Genomic DNA, 13,987 nt, shown 5'->3' on the forward strand with positions numbered 1-13,987 from the left:
AACATTTTAAAGCAATTTTATATTTGATCGATCGATACTTTTAGCAGCAATAAAATGTTAGCAGCAATTATTATTTTACACAGTTTATCAACAAGTAACCTATCTACCTATCTTAACTAGTCCCTAACCATTTCCTCTGCTACCAGAAAATTACTGATAGAGCGCGCAGGTCACCCGACTAACTTTGTTTACCACATATACACACTTGGGACCATATCAAATATTTCCGCTATACTTTAATCAGGTAACCTACACACTATTATCAGTAATTCAGTTCCTTTCTGTTTGTTTCCATGTACCTGACTTACCAATCCTCAAAACAGGTACCTATGATCACAATGGATCAGGGAGCTAGCTGTGGAGTAAGTAGACAACACAAATACCATATACCATTGAAATAACGGTTGTACTCTTTATAATGACCACAGACGCAAGAAGTTTTAAACACCTTTATCTAATCATCTTCTTCTTCATATGCCATGAGTATAAAATTTACACAAATCAAACTGTGTATAACTAGAATTAGAAATATTGTATAGCTATGAATGAGAGTAAGAATCATTTAGAAATCGAAAAGTAAAGGGAAGGGAAAAATAAGAAACATACTATTTTAGATCAGCAGACTTTCACAACTTCACTAAAGGCGGGTAAAGAAAGGGAACATACTAATCTAAGTAGACTTTCGAAACTCACTAACGGTTCAGAAGAAACGAAACGTAGAAACATATGCAATTTGATTTATCCAGATGTACTTATTCTCTATAGGGAGGGTAGGAATGGAACAAACTATATAGAAAAACGATTCTGCAGTTAGCTAAAGGTAGGTAGAAAATGGAACATGCTAATAGACAATAATGCATAAGGATCTCAAAAATAGGGAAAGAAAGGGGAAAAAGGACGTATGCAATTATGCTTTATTCAAGACGATAGGAAGGAGGTTTGGAAAGACAAATACCCACATTGATTTTATAATTACCTAGGACAGATCGAATACTAACCCTGGCCACGGGTCAGTTGGGAAAGGCGGGAAAGGACCCTCAAGGACTTAGGTTGCCTGTAGGCGAGCAGGTACAGCTCATGGACAGTCCGGACAGGATAACCCCAGGATTTGGATCAGGACCGGGTTCACCAAAGGGTACGACCAACACCTGCAGCTTCGGTTGCAACGCCTGCGCTACTCCCTCTCTGCAAGGAATCTGCCAATAACCCCGATTGGGTTCTCGAATCTCCCAGCAAAGTGCTTCGCCAGCACTTAAGGTTTCCCAAACCCCGACTGAGTCAGTGGAAATACCGACAGAGTGCTCCGCAGCTCTCCGTATCAATCACCTATAGAGTTCTTTGGGTCAGTGACAGGTCAGCTATTCGGACAAGTTGGACAATTTCTCTAGCTAAACCTAGGCTAGTTATACTGTTTTCGGGTCAGTGTACCACCCACCAATGTTGCAATTGAAAGGATCCCCAAGTTCTGATTGGATGAAGGAGGAGGTTAAGTCATCACACCACCTAACTTTTAGACTTTCTCAGGCTTAATATTCATTTTCAAACCCACCCCTTAAATTCTAACTTCCCATGGCATATGTTTAACAGAGAACAATAGGGTACCCAGCAGTGTATTACAAATGTAGCAATTGCAGGTACAGTTCGGCTTCGTCCTGCTGGGTTACAGGTCAGTTCTCATGAGCATCTTGGCTTCGGCTGCCAGCTGGCTGAGTTCCACTGCTGCAGGGTTCATTTCCCTCATCACATGACAAGTACCATACGGGCTCCTCAAGATGGAGTAGCAAGCGCCTCCGAGGCCCAAAGAATACGATACATGAAAAGTACGCGAAAACAATTTAGAAATACAGAAAAAATTAATACATTGTATACCATGATTGACTATACTACACCCCTTACTTTATAGTAACTATAGCATTAGGATAAGTGCAGAACAAACAGCTTTGCAAAAGCGGCACTGCAAGCTCGGAGCAGGTGAGAAACAAAGCAGGCATCTTTAAGTGCATTGCCCATGAGCAACAAATTCCCACCAGAACTGCGAGTGCGTCACATCCCGTGGTTATGACCGACGCATGCGCAGTCTAATTTCCCGCAAAGCAGCAGCTATTTTAGAGGCAAGCGTTATTACTGTTTAGTAAACACATAGGCAAGCGTCTCTGGGACACCCCGTGTAGTGTAAAATGTGCAATATTAGTAAGACACACAGATTGATTACAAAGTTAAAGTTATGTGAGGTTCTTGAATACAAGCAAGTCGCGTGACGTGCGAATACTTGCTCCATCAATACCCTTGGCCAGGAGCTTTTCCAACTCAGATTTCATGCTCTCCCTTACCAACAGGGGCACATTTCTAACTTTAGCAACTTTTGGAACAACATTCAGCTTAATCCTTATACGATGTACATAGTTTTTAAGGCACCCCAGGTCACTAGCAAAAACTGCAGGGAATTCTTTGATCCAATCTTAAATGGTATCATCAACCACCCTCGCAGGCGACAATTCTTTTAAACACACTGGAGGATTATCATTGGGGTCAAGAAATACAAGCAGATCCCTGTGATGGAGCCAACTTATGAGTGAGTGACCTTTCATTGAGACATACATTTTCCCAGGGATGACTCTCCCTTTGAAATCAATTGTGCCCCAAAAGTAACCAAGTAACTCTATGGACAACCCACCATACCCCTTCGATCTGATGTCCGGCTTTAAGAGTGTGACTTTACCTAATGAATTACACGCATAAAAAACTTTTGGGACAAGCGCAATTTTGGCTCCAGAGTTGAACAGCATATTGATATCATTAACTAGCACGAGCTCTTGTGGTCCGTCACTTGTGTTTCCTGCAATTTGGCAAATGATAAATCTCACTGACCTTCATGTGGTCCTTGCCTGACCTACAGCACTTGGAGACATGACCTTTTCTTCCAGAAGTTTTGCATTGGCTTTCCAGCTTGAACAGTCCTTAAAATTGGCCATGTGACCAGAGTCACCACACCTGAAACACTTCCCTTGAAAGTTCTTTTGATAGGGCGAATTTTTGAGCTGGACAAGTCTTGGGTTTAACACCCCTATCCACCACCACATCAACGTCAGTGCTCTCTTTCTTATCACCTGACGAGTCCTTCTTTATAATGTCAACACATGCCTTGGAATGTTCATGACTCTTGGCTATCGTAAGAACTTCTTGAAGAGTGGGAGTATCTTTCTGCCTTAAAGCATCCCTCATTTTGTCTAGCGCACATCCTAACAAGAACTGATCTCTTAAGCGCACTTCCAAGGCGGGGCCAAAGTTACTGGTAGAGGCCAACTTGTGCAAGACTGTTTTATACTGCTAAACCGACTCTTCTTGCCTTTGCACTCTTCTTCCAAAATGATACCCCTCAAGAACAATACTTACTTTAGGGAGATAGTGTAGATCCAGTTTCGTGATGCAATCTTCATATTCATTAAGAGTAGCAGAGTCACCATCAAAGAGCTCAGGAAGATGTTCAAATATTTCCTGTCTCTCTGATCCCAAACAATGCATCAGGAGAGAGCTCCTCCTCTCTGCGCATAAGGAGGTACCACAAACACGAGCGTAATGTGAAAACACTTTTTCAATTTTTGCTAGGGAAGTGGGGTATCACCTGGGATGGTTAAAAAAAAACAGGAGGTGCTGTAACAATTTGCATAGTACAATTACAATGTAGGAAAGTAAAAAAGAAAAGAAAAAAGTAGGCGTGCACAGATCAATTCGCAGGTACAGAGCAAGTGTTGTCAAAAGAATATGCGCTGAAGGAATCGTTATTCAATAGAAGAGTAATGTAAGTAAAGCTGTGCGCATCAGCGACTGTTATGGGTGCAATTGTGTATAAACGTAGGGGTGCTGTGTGTGCAAACAAGCTGTGCGCATCAGCGAGAAATGCGTGTACAATAAAAGCAAACACTGAGTACCAACAGAGTGAGGCTATGCGCATCAGCAATAGAAATTTCCAAAATGTGCGCTCCAACAATGCAGTTGGCTGAGGTCATCAGCGAAGAGGACGGCGTCGTACTGCAAGTTCAGCACACAGAGTAAGCTATGTGCATCAGTGTAGAAGCTACACACATGTGAAGAAGATAAACAGATGTTGCTATGGTGACTGTTCACAGGCGAAACAGCAATGTAGGTCACCGTTGCTATGGTGACTGTTCAGAGGCGAAACAGGGATGTAATCGCAGATGCGTGTACCAGTATACCGTTGCTATAGTAACTGTATACAAGCCTCCGAAAATGGCTACAAGCAACTTGATGACCCTTCCTAGGCGCAGCTGTGCGCATCAGCGTGTTGAGCAACTCATCTGTTGCTATGGTGACCGTTCACAGGCCTCTAGCCTCCCATGATGGCTGGATGTAATGTGATGACATGATAGGAGTGGCATCAGGCAGCCGAGCTGGTGAAACGCAGTAGCGCTCGTGGAGGAGCGCGTCAGTGTAAGCTCGAGAGCGCGCTTCTGCACACGACATGGAGCTTGGAAAATAAATGGGGGCTCTTTAGCTGTCCAGGGATCTCCCAAAATTTGCCACATGAGAGAACCACCACCCCTACCGGCCATTGTTTTTATGGGCGCGAGGCAGAGTCTACAGTAAATCGTGTTTTCTCCTTACTAGTTGCTTTTCATGCTGATGAGTGAAGTTCAAGGTGGCAGATCAAATGAGGAAATCTTTGAAGGCAGGAAAGGTGCAGCAGATGGTCGCTGAGAGCTTGCTTTTGAAGATACTGGTCATAAGTTGTAAGGTAGGCTCCAGTTATTTTTTCTGTAGTATGTTCAAGGCTTTTAGGGTCTCTTGTAGTCTAGTGCGCAGCGCAGGTAAATTGTCGCCAAAATGTTGAAGTAGTTCCCTCAAGAAACAGCGTAGAGAAGTAGTTCAGGATAGTTCAGGAAGAAAAGGGGGTTTATTCAGGACACAGGAATACAGAGACCCATCCAGCAGCAGGCTGAGGCTAACTGACAAAACTAATAGTTCTAAACCCAGTGCCTGGCAACCTTCCCCACATTCCAAAACATGGAGGTTGTGGATGACATGAAGGTTCAGAACACCACACCAACACCCTCAACTTTTTAGTGTTTACCAAAGTTATGTGAAGAAAACCAAATAGCACCTTTACATATTTCATACAAGTGGACCCCTTGAATCTCTACCAATGAAGTTGAGATACTTCTTGTTGATCTCTCCTGAATTCCCTCCAGAACTGGATTTAGTTAAAGAATAAGCCATAGTAATAGTAGATAGAATTCTATTACAGGACTGGAGGCTTCGTATTATGCTTCTCTTTCCATTTATTGCCACTCACAGCAGCCAATCAAAAAGTTTTTGTATTCAGAATAAACTACACATCCCATGATGCTTTAGTCACATGTCACTCCCTGTAGACCCTATATGAGCCACCATAACTAGTCCTTGAGCCTCTTTCTTTGCTCAAATGATAAATCCAACAATAATATATAAGTCCAAACAAACATCCTCCAACATGGAAGAAACAAGAACCAAACGGGAACGTCTTCTTTAGCCAGAAGTACTCCTACTCCATCTTCTTCTCAGAGCCTGGAAAGAAAGAAATACAAGAAAACATGTTACTTCTGCTTAAACAGAAAATCCAATACATACAGGTGGATAAGCATTACAATACTGTAATCCAACCGGTTGGGAAAATCCTCGCCGCTGTGTCCTTAATAGAATTGAAAATTCTTGGTGCGAATGCTAGCTAATTTGTTATTCTATTACAGGACTGGAGGCTTCGTATTGGAAGCCGAGGACGCTCGTTTGGCCATCAGTTCTCTCAAGGTCCTCAAAGAGGAGATTTCGGCCGCATGAGTGTGACTCCCCACATGGGGGTACCTTCTACCCCACCAGAAAGCGCTTCAACCGGAGGCGTTTCCACAGAGGGAACTACTGTTTAGGTTTCCAAGCCCCTGAATCAAAAGGTAAGAGCCCCAGACATTTTCCTGTTACCCTTAGGGGGTCGTACTCAATTTTTCTATCACAGTTGGGTTCAACCGTCGCAGGATGCTTGGATATTGCAAACAATTCAGGGTTTCCACTTAGATTTCTATCAGACCCCTTATCATAACAGACTGCCCAGACAGCTTTCTTTCTCCCAACTCGAGTGAGATTTTATAGATTCCGAACTCAAAGCATTGCTGCAGAAACGCACAATAGCATATTGCGACGAGGGCCCTTGCTGTTTCTGCAGCAATATTTTCTTGGTACAGAAGAAAGGCGGAGGTTACAGGTTGGTACTGCATTTAAAAGAAATTAAATCAATCCATGATCTACAAACACTTCAAGATGGAGGGCATCCATCTTTTGACGGATTTCCTAAAAGAAGACGACTGGATGATCCGCCTGGACCTGAAGCACGTTTACTTGTCCATTCCCATTTTTCCTCCCCATCGCTGGTTCCTTCAATTTCAGTGGTGGAACCAATGGTTTGAATATTTGGTCCTTCCTTTTGGACTCTCCTCAGCACCATGGTGCTTCACCAAGGTGCAGAAACCAGTGATAGCATACCTCAGAGAACAGGGAGTTTGCATGATAGTGTACCTGAATGACACACTTATCATGGCACAGTATCCAGCTTTGGTGGTACAGCATTTATGAATGAAGAGTGCTACGCTGCAAAACCTGGGTTTCGTGATCAACAAATCCAAATCAGTTCTCTGTCCTTCCCAGACGATAGACTTCTTGGGGTTCATCATAAACTCTCAGACGACTCAGTTGAGGCTCCCACGCTCCAAACTTCGGGACATCAAGAAGGAGCTATACTCTCTGTTATCCAAACATGTGGTCTCTCTGAGAGGGATTGCCAGAATTGTGGGTCTTCTGGCATCCTCCCTACAGTCGATATTTTCAAGCCCCCTTCACTATCAAGCCCTTCAAAGGTTAAAGATTTAACATCTTCAGAAGGGTCTCTCTTACACAGACTTAGTCCCTCTTTCTCAAGAGATACGGGAGGAGATTCAGCGGTGGCTTGGCCACGTGGAGGTGTGGAACGGCAGAGCTATTTTTGGCTCCCAGCCGGAGGCCGTCATAGAGTTTGACGCCAGCTGCTGGGGCTGGGGGACTAGTTGCAGAAATATTTCTACAGGTGGTTGTTGGTCCCTACGTGAACTAGACCTCCATATCAATTGTCTAGAACTTCTATTGGGGTCATTTGCAATCCATACTCTGTCACCCAAACGGCTCTCGTGTTGCGTTCTCTTGTGGATGGACAACATCTCAGCGGTTCGTTACATCAACTAGCTGGGAGGCACGAGGTCCTCAATCCCAGTAGAGATAGCGAAGGACTTCTGGCATTACTGCCTGAGTCAGCAAATCTCGGTCACAGCCGAGAATGTTCTGGGACAGTCAAACGTAGTGGCGGACTGGAATTCCCGACATCTCAAAGATTACAGCGACTGGCAACTCTAGCCCCGGTTAGTCAAGTGGCTACAGGCAATATGGGGGAGATGCGAGATCGACCTGTTTGCATCCAGATTGAATCGTCAAATTACCACATTCTTCAGATGGAGACCGGATCCATTGGCTCTGGTGACGGATGTCTTTTCCCAGGATTGGTCCCTGAACCGGAATTACGCTTTTCCCCCCTTCATTCTGATTCCCAGAGTATTCATGCAGATAATTCACCAAAAGGCTGAGGTGATCCTAGTGACTCCTCTGTGGAAGTCGCAGCCTTGGTTCCCAATATTATTGGAGGCGAGCTGCGACTCCCCCAGAATGATTCCGTGGTCCTCAGCAATCCTCCAGGGCCATCATGGAGAGATGCACCAAATGGTACTATCGGGGCAGTTGTCCCTGATGGCCTGGAGACATTCCGTCAACGTTGGCAAATACCAGGATTTTCGGAAGAAGCTTCAGCTTTTATCAACCAAGACTGGGCCCCCTCAACCAAGAAAAGATATTTTTCAGCCTGGAAGAGTTGGGTTTGTTGGTGCGTGGAACAGCACGTGGATCCTGTGGGGGCGGACTTACCCTATGTTATAAATTTCTTGTCTAAAAAGGCTTCTGAGGGTCTAGCATAGCGTTCTATTAACAATTTCCATTCGGCCATTTCAGCTGGTCAATCCCAGATTGAGGGCAAACCAGTAGGAACGCATCCTTAGTATCCAAACTATTGAAGGGTATTAGGGTAGCAAATCCTCCCAAGCCGAAGTATTACTCTTTGTGGGATGTCTCTCTAGTTCTTTCCTTATTCAATAAATGGCCGCATAACAATATGTTAACAAGGAAACAACTCTCATCCAAATTAGCCATGCTGTTATGTCTCTCTGCACGCAGACGTTCTTTTGATGTGAAAGCTCTAGACCTTACAGGTAGAGTATTTACTCCTGAAGGATTCCCTTTAATATTACTGGCGGGACTAAAACAATGTCACGTAGTGTGAAATATCATGCTTTTTTTGGTAACACGAAAATCTGTGCAGTGTCTCAAAGCTTACGAAGAATGAACCAGGCCTATTCGGCCTAGTGGTGTGGTGCAGTTACTAATTCCTTTGCAAAATCCTTATAAACCTGTTACTGCGGCTACTATAGCCAGATGGTTAAAATCTGTTATGCAAGAAGCAGGTATTGATACCCAAGTGTTTGGGGCGCACTCTGTTCGGGGCGCCATGGCGTCTAAAACATTTATGTTAGGTTCTACTATTCAGGATATCATGCATTCTGCTGATTGTTCTTCTGAGTCAACCTTTAAACAGTGTTATTATAAACCAGTGGGTGATATTAGCTCTGTTGTATTTGATCAGCGTTAAACTAGCATAATACGAAGCCTCCAGTCCTGTAATAGAATAACAAATTAGCTAGCATTCGCGCCAAGAATTTTCAATTCTATTAAGGACACAGAGGCGAGGATTTTCCCACCTGGTTGGATTACAGTATTGTAATGCTTATCCACCTGTATGTATTGGATTTTCTTTTTAAGCAGAAGTAAAATGTTTTCTTGTATTTCCTTCTTTCCAGGCTCCAAGAAGATGGAGTAGGAGTACTTCTGGCTAAAGAAGACGTTCCCGTTTGGTTCTTGTTTCTTCCATGTTGGAGGATATTTGTTTGGACTTATACATTATTGTTGGATTTATCGTTTGAGCAAAGAAAGAGGCTCAAGGACTAGTTATGGTGGCTCTTATAGGGTCATCCAGGAAGTGACATGTGACTAAAGCATCAAGGGAGGTTACATTTATTTTTAACACAAAAATGTTTTGAATGACTACTGTGAGTGGCAATAAATAGAAAGACAAGCATAATCCTCGCCTCCGTGTCCTTAATAGAAATGAAAATTCTTGTGAATAATAACTATATTTTTATTTATCTGCTAATAGAAACGAGGGATGCCTGATTTCCTTCCAATTGTAACATTTATATTCGATCGACGATGTCTCTATGACCTACGTGCTTGATAAATAACGGTTATTTAAAAATGTGTTCTGGAGCGGTCTCTATGATAATTAAATTAAACAAACAGAAATGTATTTAAAAAAATATTTACAGACTAATTTATATAAAGCCCTTCTTCAGCAAAACGTCCGTGTCTTTAAATATTCTTAAAATGTGACAAAATAACCGACATTTTCCCTGTGAAATGTGACAACTGTAAAGAAGATTGCAAAGAAAAATTCTGACATGGGTGACAAACTCGCGCGAAGCCATGGAAAACTTGAAAGCTCTGTCTTAATAAAAGTAAAAAAAAATCAATAAGATAAACTCTGGTACTTGTGTTCCATATTTCAGAGTCCCCCGTTCAAAACACCGATTGAGAGCGCATAGTTTCCTTCCGGGTGTTGGATGCCAACCACAACATGGCCGAAATTCACTTCCTGTTTGCAGTGCTGCACGTTTTATATACAATTGTTTTGGATCCTCAGATTTACCTTACTCCGTGACGCCTAAAGTTCTTCTTCTATTTCATAGTCCATTCCCCGAATACGATCTTCCCGAATGTCGTGCGGACTGACAGCCATCGAGTGGTTGCTGTAAAAAGATTCATGTATTTACTTTCCAGCGCTACGTGTATTTTCCCAAACACGTTACTGTATAGAGCAAATTCCTGTTGAATATCCGTACAAGAGAAGGTGCAATGCTGGTACAAGTTCGTACCCGGTGTTCCGTTTAAACTTTCTGCCAGCGGTCTTCATCTTTTCTGACTTTCCTTCCACTGAAAAGAACGAAGATTTAAGGCAAAGCGGACACAACAGGTAATGTGTATCATCACCTCGTGACCAAGATGGTGAAAATAACAAATCCAGACTTTATTTTGTATTGTGGTACTTATACTCGGGGATTTATCGAAGGAGTAAAAGCGAGGCAAAAATGTAAATGCCATCATTTAAGGAATACAAAAGAGACACTTAGTGTAGGGGACCCAGAGCACTGACGTTTTCCTGGTCTTGCGTGTAACCTGCGTAGATTTTTTTTGTCTTTGAATCATGGGATTTGTGGTGTTGATTTTATGAGGAGATAAAGCTGATCTACAAGTCCCACAATGCATAGTAAAATCTTGGACAGAACGATCTACTCAGCATGGATTTAGGGTGGGCAAACAAGGGATTAGGTTTTGCTCTGAGAACCATTGCACGAGCCGAGCCCTTAAAGTATTTGGGATATAAAGAGTGCAACAAACGTCATGTAATATAATATAGGGATGACTCTACAAAGTAAAAAAAAATACTGTATCGTGTATAAGGGTTTCACTTAAACAAGAGACTTTTCTGCATAGCGCCATAGAGAGCGTAATTATTTGTTGCGGTGCTCTAAAATGTGATTATCAGGAAAAAGAAGCACAGTGAAGTAACTTGTCTAGGATGACACAATTTGGTTAAGGGAGTAGCTGGGACTGAGCTCAGGTTTCTGATTACATAGTGTGCAGTTCTGGAACTGGATGGATATTTCTTCTTTTCTCCGTTTAATACCCAAACAACAGTGCTTTAAAACATTGTTTGAATAGTTACATCAGTTCATTTTGTTTCATAAAAACACATCGCAGTTTAAATCAAGCTTGCACAAGAACTATTTCTAGAAAAAAAAGTGAACTTAATGGAAGGCATTACGGTGCATTTTTATGTTTATCACATTTCAGCTTCATATTAACGCGCATAAAATGTGTAACTTATAGTGCGGTCACAACGTGCAAGTTGCTGTACTCCTCTCCAATTGCAACCTTCCCCAGCCACCACCACTCACACTCCCAGGGAGAGAGAGATAAAACATAGGTGGTTCTAACAAGACACAGCTGTGAAATACACAAAGTTCCAGGAAGGGAAGAACACTAAGGGGCATATGTACAAGGAGTTAACGCTGCAGTAGCATAATATTTTTTATCGCCGTATTTACAAGTTGCCGCTAACCGCAGTTAGTGGCGGTTTTCCAGTGTAAACGTGAATTTTAGGATCGCCACTTCTGTTAGCAAGACTAAACAAAAATGTGATGCAAGGTAGGCGTTCCCATGTAAAAACTGCTGCTAACCCCACTTTGCGATATTTACAAGGAATTCCTTGTATGGCGCAAAACCTAAAAAACTGCCCCTAACTCCAGTTAGAGGCAGTTTTTTAAGACCAGACAATGGCTCGGCTTAAAAATGTTGAAAACACTTAGGGACTCATTTCAGAAGATTTTGGTGTTGGACAGCGCTGCAAGGAATGTTGCTGCTCTGCCTTGCAACAAAACTACAGGGCAGGAATGCGCACCATCAATAAGATAGGGCGCATTCCTGGGCCTCCTCATTCATGAAAAGTGTTGCATCACTGTGGCAAAACAGCATTGCAACACTTTTCACTACGTCCTTCTTGTGACACCATTGATGCCCTGTATTCACTGCTCCATGTCCAAATTAATGACAGATACGTTGATAATCCTGATGTATCTCTCAGCGCTAAAGTCATGCATTGCTGCAGTTTTGTCGCAAGCATGACGCAACTTCAGCAATGCATGGGGCCAGCCTATACCTGTGGCACTGCGTCACCATTACGCCTGCCAAGAGGCAGCCATGAGGTACTGACGCAGTGGTGTTCTACAATTGTTGCAGTGAAATCTGATGGATTTCACTGCACCACTCCGATGATGCTTTGTTGCGTAGGAACGCCCGGCCTGTATACATCATAACTATATGCTGGCATAATGTGGCACAGTCTTAAACAACAAAAGAGTGACTCAGAGACAACAAAACATGTTCGTTGCTCTAAACAGTTGAAGAGAAAAGAGCACAACAAGTGTTTTAAAAGAACCCTGACTCACCGACCTGGTCGATGACATGCTTCATCATAGGGTTCCACCAAGGAAGCAGATTTCCTGATTTATAGCGGAGCAGGATGTTAAATGCGTGTCGTGAAAAGTTAGTGAGGTGAACTGTGATAGTTAAAAAGTATTTGGGACTAGCCTATCCAAGATAGCCTATCCAAGAGTTTATTCAAGGCTGTTCAAATACTACTAAAAACGTGAGATGGATGTAGGTCAGTCCTGTAAAGTGGCTGATGGCATCCGAAATTTATAAAAAATTGGTCAACATGTTTCAGCTTGAAAGTGCTATTCGCAAAGCATTCGTCAGGACCCAGAAAAATCCCACGGCGGTATGCGCACGCTAAGGCGCACCCTAACCTGTGGAATATTGTAACAATGGTACAACTCACGGTTATACCCGATGGTCTTGCGTAGTTTCAGAGACCTTATAGATAATAGCAACCTAAAAAGAAAAGACATTCTGTCATTGTGTCTCAACTGCAATCCAATTTAATACAGTTCCAGGTACATATAAACTATTCAAGAGAGAGTAATCTCTTACAACTAACCTAACGTTTACCAATAAAGTGATGGACGTGACCCATCTAAACCTTCAAAGACTGTGTCTATTGAATTGGTAATGGCAATGGTGCAGTTACCTATTGTAATTTACTTAGCAAAGCCTTCAGTGAGGGTTTTATTAAGTACATTGTTTTATATATAAATATATATATATATGTGCACAACATGGTCATTAGATCATTCTAACTCCAAAAGGCATAGAGAACGTAGATTATCTGCTCGAGAGGATGAAAATACGCACACATAACGTTAGACCCAGTCAACTTAAAAAAAAACCCTTCAGGTATTACATGGGGATAAAAAAAACTGGTGAAGAAATGTTTATACATTTTTTTAAAAAGAAATGTTTTCAATCATTGCGGAGAAATTGGCTTACTTGTATTGGTCAAGTAACTTGTGACATGGAAACACCGGGAGGTAGGACGGACATAAGGGTATCTAAAGGCAAGACAAATGGAGAAAAGCTGTCAGAGCGGGCGTTACTCGCATAGAAAATTAAATAATGCCCGTTAGCACTGGCACTTACTTCCTGTTTTGTCGATCCCAGCCATACACCTATTCAGGTCCGCCCCGGTCCGAATGTTGGTGTCCGGGCAAGCATCCGTAATTCAAGTACGGGTTCCCCCGTGACGTCATAACGTCAAAAACGTGTGACGTTTTTGCATACTTATCCCTGAAACATGGGACGGCGCCTCGTAGTATGACAACTAGAGCGTCAACCCATGTAAAAGGGAAAACTTTATTAAGCGAATGATTCTTAGGACAGTTTTTTTGACGTGTCATTCACAGTAAAACACTGCAATTTATTAATATTCCTCAATATGGGACGGACGCTAAATGTATGATCTAATCATTTTACGGGGAGTCATTACACAAAGATACTGGATATGTAGCCAGTCAATAAAGGCTTCATATTTTATGTTTATTTGATTTGTTGTTTTGTTCTTCCTCTCCCAGATGGCAAACTGATGTTTGAATGACAAATAAAGTGTCTCACCTCAAATCTACTTAGACAGTTGAGTGAGACTAACCAAACCTTATATCTTTATCAACGGAGGTTTCACAGGGAGGGAGAGGGGAGTCAGATCTCATAGCGCTACTTATAACAAAATATGATTAAAGATTACCTCTCTACGTGTCCTTGATGTAATATGTATGTATGTATGTGGTCTTGTAAAGCGCAC

General features: G+C 42.3%; 1 protein-coding gene across 1 annotated transcript in view; it reads left to right on the forward strand.

The window, feature by feature from the left end:
• The first annotated feature begins 9,803 nt into the window (after positions 1-9,803).
• The window catches only part of LOC147718635 (protein EOLA1-like), a 49,870-nt gene continuing 45,686 nt past the window's right edge, over positions 9,804-13,987 (forward strand). The window contains exon 1 of the mRNA XM_086918608.1: positions 9,804-10,204. The gene's annotated coding sequence lies outside the window, so the exon portion shown is untranslated. The remainder of the gene's footprint in view (positions 10,205-13,987) is intronic.

The sequence above is a fragment of the Lissotriton vulgaris genome, chromosome 4_1, assembly GCF_964263255.1.
Source record: "Lissotriton vulgaris chromosome 4_1, aLisVul1.2, whole genome shotgun sequence".
NCBI classification, from domain to species: domain Eukaryota; kingdom Metazoa; phylum Chordata; class Amphibia; order Caudata; family Salamandridae; genus Lissotriton; species Lissotriton vulgaris.